This window comes from Rhinopithecus roxellana, chromosome 17 (genome assembly GCF_007565055.1).
Source record: "Rhinopithecus roxellana isolate Shanxi Qingling chromosome 17, ASM756505v1, whole genome shotgun sequence".
Classification (NCBI taxonomy): Eukaryota; Metazoa; Chordata; class Mammalia; order Primates; family Cercopithecidae; genus Rhinopithecus; species Rhinopithecus roxellana.
In genome coordinates this window covers 89,152,268-89,164,899 of record NC_044565.1, presented here as the reverse complement: position 1 = coordinate 89,164,899, position 12,632 = coordinate 89,152,268, and the positions used below count along the sequence as shown (strand labels likewise).

The window sequence follows — 12,632 nt, the reverse complement described above, 5'->3', positions numbered from 1 at the left end:
CGAGGCGGCAGAGTGGGCTAGCTCCCAGTCCCAACAAACGGCCCACTGAGCCCTCCACACATGCTCAGCACAGGCTCAGCAGCCTGGGGAAGAAGGAAGCCGCTCTGCTCCGTGCTCTGGGTGCCTGGCCCTGTGAACAGCACGGGGTGTCCCCACGGCTCACTGTGCCTCCTCCTGGCCCACATCCACTCTGGCATGCTGGTCACAGACATGGCCCAGGCCTCTGTCCCTACAGATTTACTATTTTTTAAACATTATCAGTTATTTAATTAGGTTCTTCTTAAGAAATTTAGAACACCAATTTGTGAGGATAAATTCCATTCCTCAGAGCAAACACAGATCGCAGGTAGCCCTGGAGCTGAGGAATAGCTTTGATTTTTGGTAAAATCTGTGAGTCCACAGCTCTCTGGTCAATCTTGCGCTGCCCTGTAATCTCGTATTTCTCTTTTTCTGTGAAGATCTCACCTTCCTGGTGTCTGGGCTTCTGCAACTGCTGCTTCTTGAAGTAAGCATCCGTGAGATGTTTTGGGAGTTTGACATTGCTGATGTCAATTTTGGTTGAGGTGGCAATGACAAATGTGTGGTGTGTTCTTCATAGAGGAACTCGATTGAGGACCAGAGGTCCAGTCCTAAGTAACAAGCCACTAGCCAGCTGCTTCAAGAAAACCACCCTCTTGCCTCTGTGGCATCCAGTGAAGATGATTAGAATGGCTTCGGGGGTAATGCTGGCTCACAGCTTTCTCACATGCTGACTGAAGGGCTTTTTGCCATGGCTCAACAGCTTTCGAAGCACATCTCCAGTAGGATACTATCTAGGCATTTTGTTAACCACCCAGGTACCACCGTTCTTGTCACCAACTGGTTTTGTAACAGTTGCAAGAAGCTTCTCCTTCTTTTTCTTTTCAACCTTGGACTTAGCAGCTCAGTACTTCCTCTTCCACGTATCCTTTCTGGAATACACGGCAGATTGGGAATACCTGCCAATTCCTCTGACAAGGACAGGATTGAGGCTGCAATGGGACTTCCCCTTCTTGAGTTGTTCAGTCTTGAGGTGATCCGTTTTCCCCTTGTCATCAACATCAGCCTTCTTTGCTTCGGGTTTCTTCTCTTTAGTATCCGGCTTCTCAGCTTTTTCACCTGCCATCTTGCAAGATGGAGAAGAGCTCTCCTACAGCTTTGCTTCCAAGGCAGGAGCTGAGCTTTCTTCTTGCAAAGGGCCTTATAGAGAATGTTCTCTGGTCTTCTTTTCTTCCTTCTGCAAACTCTTCTCCAAGGGGCCAGATGCTGGAGATGATGGGACTGTCTTGTAATCTAGGGAGGGGTTATCATTAGCCTGTGGTGCTAATTACATGAATTCTTAAACCCCACGTAAGCACACTGCACCCAAGGTGCAAAGAGAATGCAGCCCCTTTGTTTCTACTGGCTGGCATTGTCTCTTGTGGATGCCACAGTCTCTTCACAGACCTGTGGTCCGCACTGCAGACCTCCCTTCTTCCCCTCAGCCCCTGATCCTCTCTGAGTGGGGGCAGTGCATGTGGTGGGGGAAGGAGAGCCTCTGGTCTCTAGGCGGGTGGCTGTTCTGCCCTTGGGTAGGCCCTGGCTGCTGGAGGCTTAGGTGGTAGATCTGTCTTGTCCTGCCCCTGGGCAGCCTGGTGGGCTGTTGCAGAAGCCTGTGGCTGCTGTCTTCTGTGGTCTGGGGAGCTCAGCTGTCCCCCCTGGCTGATGACGTCCTGGCTGCTCTGGGGGTGCCCTGAGGTCTGGCTGGAACTTCCATTTGATTCTTGGCTCAAACAGCCCCATTGACTGATTGCGCCCTTGGCTTCAGAGTCACTTTACCCCATGAAAATGACTTTCTCTGACAGGTCCCCATGCCTCAGCTAATAGGTACCTAGGGGTTCCTGCCATAACACATGGAGCTGGGCAGGCCCTGAGTGTCACCTTGGGCTCTTTTTGAGTCTCTGTATTTACCCAGCTGCCCTGGCCTGGGTGGAAGTTGGGAGTCCCAGAGCCATGGGGGTGGGGCCCGCAGGCCAGGTGTTCTTGGAGTCCCCATGGGAATCAGGTCGAGGCGTGGCCCTGCTTTGACCTCTTCCCGATGCTGCTTTGTGACCCTCCTGGCTTGGAGAGTGTGGCCTCAGGGGAAGAGGGGACACTAAGGGTTGCTGTTTGTGCCACCTGCCTCTACCCCACTCTTCCTCAGCACCACCTAGTGGGAAGGCTCTGACCTCCGGTTTCCCCCAGGTGGCTCAGATTTTCTCCATTCCACATCTTTCTCCTTCCAGGAGCAGGATCTTCCCCAGTTCTGCCTCGAGGCCAAGATGGCAGTCAGGAATCAGGCTTTAGGAAACCATTAACACCCAGTGTGAGGATTTCAGATCCTGCTCCCCTGACTTCCACATCCCCTAGGCTGTCACTGTACCCCCAGCACAGGCCAGCACCAAACAAAAACACAGACACATTCTCCTAGAAAACTCCAGGCAGCCTGGTAAGGCCTCTCTGGACCTCGTCGGAGATGTGGGAAACACTCTTTGAGAAACAGTGCTCCAGACTTCGCTGTGAGTCCCCAAATGATACTGATTTCACCCGATGCTGTTATTTAGATGACTGCAATACACCAGATGATTTGGTTGTAAAACTTCTGGAATAGAGGTCAAGTTCAGGAATCAATCCAGAAATGCTCTTCACAGTGTACAGTGTCACTGGTTGTAGCACACTGAAGTCACGACCAATAGAAGGCAGCCTTTGGGAGAACCATGCGTATGCGTGAAGTTAATGAAGAGGAAAGCAAATGACTGACCGGCTGTTCTGCTCTGGTTCCCATGCCCACCTATATTTCCAGAGGGTGGGGTGGTAGGCCCAGGACCTGCGGGCCCTGAGGTCACTCTGTTCCTCAGTGCAGGGGGTGCTCTCCCCACAGGGCAGCAGCGAACAAGGAGAAACAGAGCCATCCCCACTGCCACCGTGTGCTCTACACGCATCACCTCACTGACTTTTCCCAACAGCCATGGGCAGTAAATGTTATTGTATCCCATTGAACAGGTGGGCAAACTGAGGCTCTGGGAAATTTAGTGATTTTCTTTAGATCATGCAGTCATATAGTTTAGGGGATGTGGAGGTCATTGGAGCAGGATCTGAAATCATCACACTGGGTGTTAATCGTTCCTTAAAGCCTGATTCCTGACTGCCATCTGGGCCTGGAGGCAGGTTAGGGAAAATCCTGCTCCTGGAAGGAGAAAAATGTGGAGTGGAGAAAATCTCAGCTGCCAGGAAGAGAAAAAGGAGGTCAGAGCCCTTCTGCCAAGCAGGTGGTGAGGAAGATGGGGTAGAACCAGGTGGCACAGACAGTAGCCCTTGATGTGCCCAGGCTCTTGCAGGAAGCGGTCCTTTGAGGACGCTGTGGCCCCAGGACTTTCTGTAGAAGTGGGTGTTCTTCCCCACGAAAGGAGAGGTGCATGATTTTGAGCAGCACTGGGCTTTTTCAGCACCAAGAGAGTTTCTCCTGAGTTTCAGACAAGAGCCTTTCCGGATTCTTCCTTGAAGCCCTACTGGGGAGAGGTGTGCTACTGAGCTGGTGGGGGGACATGACATGGGGGATGGAATGTCAGCTACCATGTCAGTGCCAGGGGCACTGGGCTGGTAAGGGAGCCACCATTTCTGCCCAAGCACTAGCCAGGGAACGATGGACATTGTGACAAAGAAACAAGGACAGTTTGGTGTGACAGTGACAATGGGCTCTCTGTGTGCCCTGACACAGCAGGAAGGGCCAGGTCAGACCGATTGTGGACCTCTGATGGCTTTGAGTGAACTCAACAACCATTGGCTGGGTGAAGAATGTGAAGGGCACCAGCTAAATCCTGAGGACCATCATCTGTTGGGCACCTACTGCCACCATATGGTCTACACGTGTCACCTCACTTAATTTCCCAGCAGCCATGGCAGTAAATGTTATTGCATCCCATTTGACAAGTAGGCAAACTGAGGCCCTGGGAGATGTAATTTTCTTTAGCTCATGCAGCCATGCCTTATACAAGGGGTGCAAGATTTGAATTCTGTGCCTCTGTAACAGGGATATTATCCCTGTGAGGCCACCTAATAAGAGGCATGCTGTCAGCAAAGAAAATTCTGGCCAGGCTACTGGCTTCTTCCCTCCCTTCCTTCCTTCCTTTCTTCTTCTTCCCTCCCTCCCTCCATTCCTTCCTTCCTTTCTTCTTCCCTCCCTTCCTTCCTTCCTTTCTTCTTCTTCCCTCCCTCCCTCCCTTCCTTCCTTCCTTTCTTCTTCCCTCCCTTCCTTCCTCCCTTCCTTCTTCTCTTTCTTTTTCTTTCTTTCTTTCTTTTTTTTTTTTTTTTTCAGAATCTCTGGCTGGGCGCAGCAGAGGCTCATGCCTGTAATCCCAACACGTTGGGAGGCCAAGGCGAGTGGATCACTTGAGGTCAGGAGTTCGAGACCAGCCTGGCCAACATGGTGAAACCCCCGTCTCTACTAAAAATACAAAAATTAGCCAGGTGTGGTGATGGGCACCTGTAATCCCAGCTACTTGGGAGGTTGAGGCAGAATAATTGCTTGAACCTGGGAGGCAGAGGCTGCAATGAGCCAAGATTGTGCCACTGCACTCCAGCCTGGGGAAAAGAGCAAAACCCTGTCTCAGAAGAAAAAAAAAAAAAAGGAAAATTCGAAGTGGGGCTGAGTGCTTTTCATCAATTACTTTGTTTATTCACACACTTTATTTGACATATATTTATTGAGCACTGTTGTTTGCTAAACTAGGAGGACAGATAAAGGCTCACAAAAGAGGAGTTGGCTAGATTTGAAATGGCTTCTCTGGGGTCACCAGCCGGTTAGGGCAGCGTGAGGACCAGAACTGGGGGCTCCCAGTGCCTGCCCTTCAGGGCTTTCAGGAGGCCACATGCTTCCATGGAAGACACTGCTGCCTTTTGATTTGCTTTAATGCGACCCCCAGAGCAAATGCCAGAGAAAAGGCAAGTAGGCAAGGCAAAAAAACTTTATTTACAAGCCAATGTGAGGGAGGGAGCGAGGTTCACCGGTCTCCGGCAGTGGAGGCCGACAAAGTCGCTCTGGCGTTCTCAGGCGAGGTTCCTAGGTCCACACAGGAGCAGGGACCAAGGAAGTTCGCCGCGCACCCGCCGGGAGCGGCTTTTATGTCCTGGGCCCGGGAGTGGGAGGGCAGTGGGCGGGACATAGGCTGGTCGGGGGCGGGGGTGGTAGGCGTGGCTAGGCGGGTTCCGGTTCTTCTCTGTTGGAGGTCGGGTTGCACCTGCGCAGTCGACCCATGTCTTTCCCGGGCGCGGGAAAGTTGATAGTGAAGAACCCGGAACTGTGCCATCTTGCCTCTGTTCGTCCAAACACCTTTTCTGATGGGATGGAGACTAAAGGTTGCATTCCCTGTGTCCTGGTCATGAACATTAAATGTAACAGGAGGACATAATTATAGAAATGGATAACACCCCAAGCCTCCTTAACCACCTGCTGTAATCACCCACAGCCCAGAACACATTGTAATAATTTGTCACCCATTTCTAAGGCACAATGCACTAACTCTTAATTACAAGCCAAAGTGAGAGATGAACAAATAAACACGCACGCCAGTGTGAATGCTATAATTAGAACTACCATTTGGTTAAAGAAAAGTGGAGACGTTTTAATTCCAGGCCTCTGCTTGAATTCTGCTTGAATGTGAAGTTGCTGCTGGGGAACAAGCCACGTGTGTGAACACATCGAGTTCTGAGGACACGGTGGCATCTTGAGAAGATATTTGTAAGTGAGGCTGGGGTGCGCTCTGTACTTTACTAGATACTTAAGTTCTGTGTTTATTTCCCAGGGCCAATCTAACATGATAATTAGTATTTTTCAGATATTCCTGACAGCCACTCAGGATGACGATTTCACATAAAATTTCTGACTATTGATATAACAGGTTGGCATCATTCATTGGCACCAATGGGTTGGGTGATGATAGGATGAACACACATTATTCATTCATTTCATACATAATTAGGACACATGTGTCTGTTATTTCCAGGGAAGCCAGGAAGTGTGTTTTCCTTGCTGTCTTCACAAAAACACCTCAGCCTTCTGTTCTGACCACTGAGTTAACATTTACAAGAGTGACTCCTTTAGGCCCCCTCAGTCCAAGTGCTCAGCAAAACTGACCAGAGCAATCCAGAAACTGAAACCTACGCTCTCTGCAGTGTCATTAGTCAGCTGGATTTTAGACTTTGTTCCTTCTTGGTTACTGAGTTAGAGAAATTTCAAACTCCTGAGCCATGAGGAGGATGGGCACTCTCTTCCTATGCCCATCAGAGGGAGGGAGTGGAATGATTTCAGGTAATCAGGTGAATGTACTTTGAAAATCTCCAAGAACTCAACCCATGTAGGATAAGAACCTTCCTGGAGAAGAGACCACACCCACGGTGGGCCTCTGCCAAGGCACTCAGTTCCCTGGCATCAGTGAGTACTCGGTGGAATGGTGGCCACCTCCAGCACTGGCCACAAGCCAGGCACTGTGCTAAACTCGGAGGCCTCCAGCACCACTGACGAGGAAGGTCCGTGCTCTGAAACCTCCAGGCAATGCAGCCACCAGCATCACCTGGAGGACCCCATAAAATGCAGATTGCGGGGTCCCCCCCAAGACAGGGCTGCCAAACTTAACAAATAAACATTCAGGACATCTGATTACATTTGAATTTCAGATAACAAATTATCGTTTAATATAAGCAGGCCCAAATATTGCATGGATAATATTAATCATCTGTCTGAAATTCAGATTTGGTGGGATGACCTGTAGTTTGTCTGACAGCTCTACCCCCTGGGTTTCTGAAATGGCAGGTCTGTGCTGGGGCTTGACAATCTGTATTTCCAGTAAGTTCTTGGGTGATGTCGATGTTGCTGGCCAAGGCCATACTTTGAGAACCACTGAGGAAGGTAATGTTATGATCCCCGCTTTATAGTGAATCAGATGAGGCACAAACAGGCTAAGCAACGTGTCCAAGGTCACAGCTCTGGCTGGGACCCAGGGAGCCTGGCTCCCAGGCCTGCTTGTTAGCCACGGTGCCACCCCACCCCAACGAGAGGTGCTTCTCAGAAGTGGTGCAGCACCCCCCCCCACCCCCACCTCCACCCCCACCCCCAGGCTGTCTCCTCACATGCTTACTCCCAATGTATTCAGGGGGTAAAGCCAAAATGGTTCTTTTTTTTTTTTTTTTGAGATGGTGTCTTGCTCTGTTGCCCAGGCTGGAGTGCAATGACATGATCATGGCTCACTGCAACCTCCACTTCCTGGGTTCAAGCGATTCTCCTGCCTCAGCCCCCTGTGTAGCTGGGACCACAGGCATGTGCCACCATGCCCAGCTATTTTTTGTATTTTTAGTAGAGGCGGGGTTTCACCATGTTGGCCAGGCTGGTCTTGAACTCCTGACCTCAGGTGATCTGCCCACCTCGGCTTCCCAAAGTGCTGGGATTACAGGTATGAGCCACCCTGCCCGGCCTAAATGCTTCTTTTAAAATGCAAGTTGAGGCCAGGTGCAGTGGCTCATACCTGTAATCCCAACACTTTGGGAAGCCGAGGCAGGTGGATCACTTGAGGTCAGGAGTTCAAGACCAGCCTGGCCAACATGGCAAAACCTCATCTCTACTAAGAACACAAAAATTAGCTGGCTGTGGTGGCGCACACCTGTTATCTCTAGCTACTCAGGAGGCTGAGGCATGAGAATTGCTTGAACCTGGGAGGCAGAGGTTGCAGTGAGCTGAGATCACGCCACTCACCACACTCCAGCCTGGTGGAGAGAGTGAAATTCCATCTCAGAAAAAGAAAAAAAGTAAATTCAAGTTGAATTATGCTTCTCCTTCACTCAAAACCGGACAATGACAACCACATTCGTCAATAAAGCCTACGTCCTGACTGTGGCCCACGAGTCCCTCGCTGATGTGGCCCTGGTGCCCCCTCTGGCCTTATTTCCCACTGCCTCCCCCATTCACGCTTCTCCAGGCACCCTGGCCTTCGTGCTGCCTTTGAACATTCTGGGCAGATTTCTGCCGTAAGGCCTTTGCACCTGCTTTTCCTCTGCCTGGAATGCTCTTTTTCAACAAGCGCCATGGCTCCCTCACTGCATGTCTCTGCTATCTTCAGGTCTCTGCTGCCATGTCACCTCTTGAGTCTTTCCCAGTGATCCAGCTGAGAGAGCAGCTTCCTTCATCACTTTCTAGCCCCTCATCCTGACTTTGCAGCACTTATTACCCATCAGCTGACATTCTACATGTATATACTTGTATATACACCTATTTATCTCCATCCACTAAAAGGTAAGCTCTGTGAAAGCAGGTCATTTGTTTTATGCACTACCTAGAACAGTGCCTGGTAATAGATGGTACTCAAACACCGAAACTGGACTACCTGCCTGTATCAGGCACAAGTTCACCTGTTGGAATTCAGTGTTAAGGCGCTATCCCTGCCCTGGTGGAGCTCAAGCTAACACGGAGGAGAGATGCAGAAAAATGCAATTATGCGACAGTGTGGCGAATGCAGTACTGAAGATCTGCTTGGGTGCAGCTCTGTTTATCCCATCTCAGTTTGGAAAGTGGCTCACACTTAAAACTTGTTAAAAACAAGGTTAGTAGAATCTCAGTGAGAAAGTTCCATCTTTGCTGCACAAGACCATCTTTCAACAGAAATCACATGGTGAGTTTATTCCTGAACCTCTTATGCAAGAAGTGGCATATCTGGAACATACTGGGATTGGCTGCCCAACCGCCTGTCCCTTCTCTTTGTGTCCAGGAGAACCCATGTCCTGTCACAGAGGTGAACATTTTAGACACTCTCCTTCTTAGCTGCCAGTTGCAGTTAGGGCCTGGGCATGGGAGCTCCTCTGCTCGGTGGGACCTGATAGGGAGTCTCTGGGACCTTTTAGGAAACTCTCCCTCCCTAATTCAAAGAGACATACTGGAGGAAGTGCCCCCTTCTTTAAGTGAACATTGTCACATCTGCAAGTGGTGCCCAGAAGTGCAGAAGCCACATTGGAACCATGAGGTGACAGCTGAGGGGCTCCGTGACTCTGCTGAAGGTAGCAGAGTGGAAGGGTTCCCCTGAACCCAGCCACCCCCAACACCCCCATCCCTGAACCTTTCATGAGTGTGACAAGAGGCTGCTGGTGTTCTACGGCCACTTTCCCAGGGTTCCTGCCCCTGGTGCTGAAGCATCCTGCCCGCCCGCTGGCCTGGCCTGCTGGTGCTGTGGACCTGGGGGAATACTTTGTGTAGGAAGTCACACATCTGGGATGCACAGGGATTGGCCACCCACCTATGATGTGCAGAGGCTTTCTGGATCACGCCTGTGAGCACAAAGCGGGAGGAAGGTGGCCAAAACTTGGGGAGTGGCTAACTGGTCCTCTGCAGCAGGGTCCGGTTCATTTTGCTGCCTCCCTAGCTGACACCTAACCGTACCCCACAGATCCTCTGGAGGAGCCTGGCACACACCTGATGCTTCTCGTTAAGGGGCCAGTGAGACTGCGGCCAGAGGCAGGCGGCAAAAGAGAATGATCCTGGTGTTTCCTCCTCCTGCAACACCCAGGTTCTGTGCTTCCTCCACTCATCCACGCTTGCTGGGAACCCAGTGTCTTTCCTACATCTTGCAGTTTAATTTAAGCACAGAAATTATGTTAGCTGATTTTAAATGAGGGCACCCTCCTCAATGGCTTACCCTTCAGTGTTGTTTCTGACCCTGGGAAGTATTCAGTCCTTCTGTTCCCCAGTGCTGCAGTTCTTTGCCCTCTGTTTTGTGATGGGAGAGAGGGGATTTAAACTCTGCTCATTTTAATGGGGAGAGTCATTTCTGGGCTGGTGACATGGCCCCTTTTAGGCAGAAGCATGTCTCCACAGGATTCCCTGTGCAGCTCCACTGAGCACCGAGCTGGGGGAGCACCTCAGGAGTGATCCAGGAAGCCATGTTGTCTTGGGGACGTTTGCATCTCACATGTCCCAGGATGCAAGTGTGAGGCCCCTTCCGTCCGTGCTCCTGAGCATCTGGTGTCATGGGTTCCATAGATGTGAGGTGTCCAGCTGCTGCCACAGCCAGAGTGTGACTGGCCCTGTCCTCATGGCCTGGTGGCAGTTTAGGTACAGGAGTGAGCTCCTAGAGGCCAGGGCCTGTCCGAAAGCTCCTTGCATGCCCCAAGGGTGAGGAATATTGAGTGGGTGAAGAACAAACAGTGCCTGGCACACAGTGTGCAATGAACAATTCCTAATCGACTCAAATGGCTAAGCCAGGGGGTTCCGGGTATACCATAAATCCTACAATAAAAATTTGGCTTCACCCAATAGAAAAACCACGTGGCAATGCTGATTTATAATGCAACCTGTTTCACTGTGGGATTCTTTTTCAGTTGTTGGCTCTTCTAAACACATTCTAAGCAGGATTTGATCAATGCATGGAATCTTTTTTTTTTTTTTTTTTTTTTTTTTTTACATTTTAGGAATCCACTTATTGCACATGGTGAGGTGTATCTGCAGGGGCTCAGGCCTGCTGGAATTTCTCCCAGGCATTGCCGGCGTGGGTGCTGGCTACCTCTATCCTTCACCCCATGCCCCCAGACTCCAGAGGCTCTTTATATGTCACCTGCTGAGTTTGCCTCTGGTGCCTGTTGTCTGCTTGCGTTGCCTTCCTTGCTTTAATCTTCTCTCCCAGAGACACAGAGTTGAGAGAATACGTCCTTGTTTGCCTGCAGTTTGCAGCACGTCACATCCCTTATCTTTTCTCCCTGGGCTCCACTGCACGAGGAGGGCTCTTTGCAGCCTATGCAAATGAGCATGGAGCTGAGGGAGGCAGCAAGAGCTGCTTAAACAGGGAGAGTTGTAATGTACATGCCTTGAGATTCACCCATTTCAGTGCACGATTCAGTGGCTTTAGTATAGTCACAAAGCTGGGCAGCCATCACCACTGCATAATTTCACATTCCCATCACCCTCAAGGAAGCCTTTTTCCTATTTTCCCATTCTTCCCTCCCATTTCCCCTTCTTACCTCCCCACAGCCTCTGGCAACCATTAATCTACTTTCTGGCTTTTTGGATTGCCTAGTTTGAATGCTTCGTATAAATGGAATCATACACTGTGTACTTTTTGTATCTGGCTTCTTTCTCTTAGCATAATATTTTCAGCGTTCCTAGGCTGGGTACCGTAGCTCACACTTGTAATGCCAGCACTTTGGGAGGCTGAGGCAGGCAGGTCACTTGAGGCCAGGAGTTTGAGACCAGCCTCAACATGGTGAAACCCCGTCTCTACTAAAAATGCAAAAAAAAAAAAAAAAAAAAAACCAGTTGTGGTGGCACACACCTGTAATCCCAGCTACTCAGGAGGCTGAGGCATGAGAATGGCTTGAACCTGGGAAGCAGAGGTTGCAGTGAGCCAAGACCACTGCACTCCAGCCTGAGTGATGGAGCGAGACTCTGTCTCAAAAAAATTTATATTAATGTATGTATAATTATAATATATAATTTATTTATATTAATATGTATATAATTATATATATTTAAGGTTCCTCCATGTTGTAGCATGTTTCAGGACTTCATTCCTTTATATGGATGGCAATTTTCCACTGTATGACTATACCACATTTTAAAAATCTATTCATCAGTTAATGGAAATTTGGTTTGATTCCTCACTTTTTGGCTATTAAGAATAGTGCTGATAGAAACATTCATGTGGAAGTTTTTGTGTGGCCATGTTTTCAGTTCCCTTGGGTGGATACCTGGGAGTGGAAGTGCTGCTGGGCTATGCAGTAACTTCATGTTCCACATTTCAAGAAACTGCCAAACTGCTTTCCACAATGACTGTGCCATTTCACACTCCCATTAGCAATGAGTGAGGGTTCCAGGTTCTCCACATCCTCACTGACACCAGTGAATAACTTTAATTTTAGCCATCCTAGTGGGTGGGAGGTGGTCTCTTTTTATGGTTTTCATTTGCATTTCTCTAATGATTACTGAGGTCGAGCATCTTTTCATATCTGACCGGCCATTTTTATATAATATTTGGAGAAATGTCTATTTAAATTCTTTGCTGATTCTTTAGTGGGGGTATTTGTCTTTTTATTAAGCTGAGAGATTTCTTTACATATTCTAAGTATCTTCAGATATATGGATTGCAAATATTTTTTCCCATTCCATGGGTCATCTTTTCGCTTTCTGGATAGTATCCTTTGAAGCACAAACGGTTTTAATTTCAAAGTCCAATTTACCAAATATTTTCTCCAGCTGCTTGTGTATTAGGTGTCATATCTAAGAAACCACTCCCTAATCCACGGCTATAAAGATTTATGCTTTTTTGTGTGTGTTGGGGGAGTAACAGTTTTATAGTTTTAGCTCTTACATTTAGGCCTTTCATCCATTTTAAGGTAATTTTTGTTTATGGTGTGAGGTAAGGATTCAAGTTCATTCTTTTGCATGGGACTGTCTGATGGTTCCAGCACATCTGCTGAAAAGACTCTTCTTTATTCTTTGAATTGTTGTGTCTGAAACCTATTGACCATAGATGTATGGGTTTATTTCTGGACCATCAATCCAATTCCATTGATCTACGTATTTATCCATATGTGGGTGCCACATTGTCTTAATTACTCTAGCTTGG

General features: G+C 48.9%; 1 pseudogene across 1 annotated transcript; it reads right to left on the bottom strand.

Moving 5' to 3' along the window:
* Positions 1-285: 285 nt before the first annotated feature.
* LOC104675194 lies at positions 286-1,144 on the bottom strand (annotated as a pseudogene). Its single transcript, XR_749736.1, has one exon. The product of XR_749736.1 is annotated as a 60S ribosomal protein L6 pseudogene (transcript).
* Between the last annotated feature and the right edge of the window lie 11,488 nt (positions 1,145-12,632).